The sequence below is a fragment of the Lampris incognitus genome, chromosome 12 (genome assembly GCF_029633865.1).
Source record: "Lampris incognitus isolate fLamInc1 chromosome 12, fLamInc1.hap2, whole genome shotgun sequence".
In the NCBI taxonomy this organism is placed as follows: Eukaryota; Metazoa; Chordata; class Actinopteri; order Lampriformes; family Lampridae; genus Lampris; species Lampris incognitus.
Genome location: NC_079222.1, coordinates 20,087,264 through 20,088,098, shown reverse-complemented (window position 1 = coordinate 20,088,098; position 835 = coordinate 20,087,264). Strand labels below are relative to the sequence as shown.

General features: G+C 44.9%; 1 pseudogene; it reads left to right on the top strand.

The window, feature by feature from the left end:
* The first annotated feature begins 390 nt into the window (after positions 1–390).
* Positions 391–835, top strand: part of LOC130121571 (phosphatidylinositol 4-phosphate 5-kinase type-1 gamma-like) — a 538-nt pseudogene continuing 93 nt past the window's right edge.

The following is an 835-nucleotide window of genomic DNA, read 5'->3' as shown; positions in this document are numbered from 1 at the left end:
GATTTGCTGGATGAAAAAAAAAAGTTTCCGTTTGAGAAAACACATAACAGCTCTCAGAAAGATGCTTAAGGCCAATAAAGGAAAAGGTTCTAAAAGGTTAAAGACTAAGTAAGTAATGTAATGATGAGTGTGTTGCACTGGGTGATCTTCATCTTACTGTTTCCTCTACCTGTTTATATCATCTGTTTCTCTCAGTATTTTATGCACAAGGGAAAGATGATCCTCCTCTCAAACTGCTATGCCAATACCAATCAATGTCAAGCCAGCTCTCCTGAATCACACAGCAACCAATAGAACTGACTTGATCATTTGCCGAATCGACCCAGACTTTAGACTCCAACAAAAGGGATGCCAAACATATACTACCAATGCTGCTGCAGAGAAGGCCTTCATCAAAGAGATGCCTTCTTCCTCAGGCCAGCTCGGTCAGGGAAGGAAGATTGGCCACAGAGGCGTGGATGCCTCAGGAGAGACCACCTACAAGAAGACCACATCCTCCGCCCTAAAAGGTGCCATCCATCTGGGTATAGGTTACACAGTGGGTAACCTGAGCTCCAAGCCAGAGAGAGATGTATTCATGCAGGACTTCGACATGGTAGAGTATCTTCTTTCCCAGCGAGGGCAGAAATTTGACCCCAGCCCACCATTTCCCAAACTTTTGCTTCAAAACCTATACATTCCTGTGGCTTTCTGCTGTTTTAGAGAACTGTTTGGCATCAGACTGGATGACTACCTGTACTTGCTGTGTAAGGAGCCCCTGATCATCGAGCTGTCCAACACGGGAGCAAGTGGGTCAGTTTTATGTCTGACCAAGGATGATGAGTTCATTGTCAAG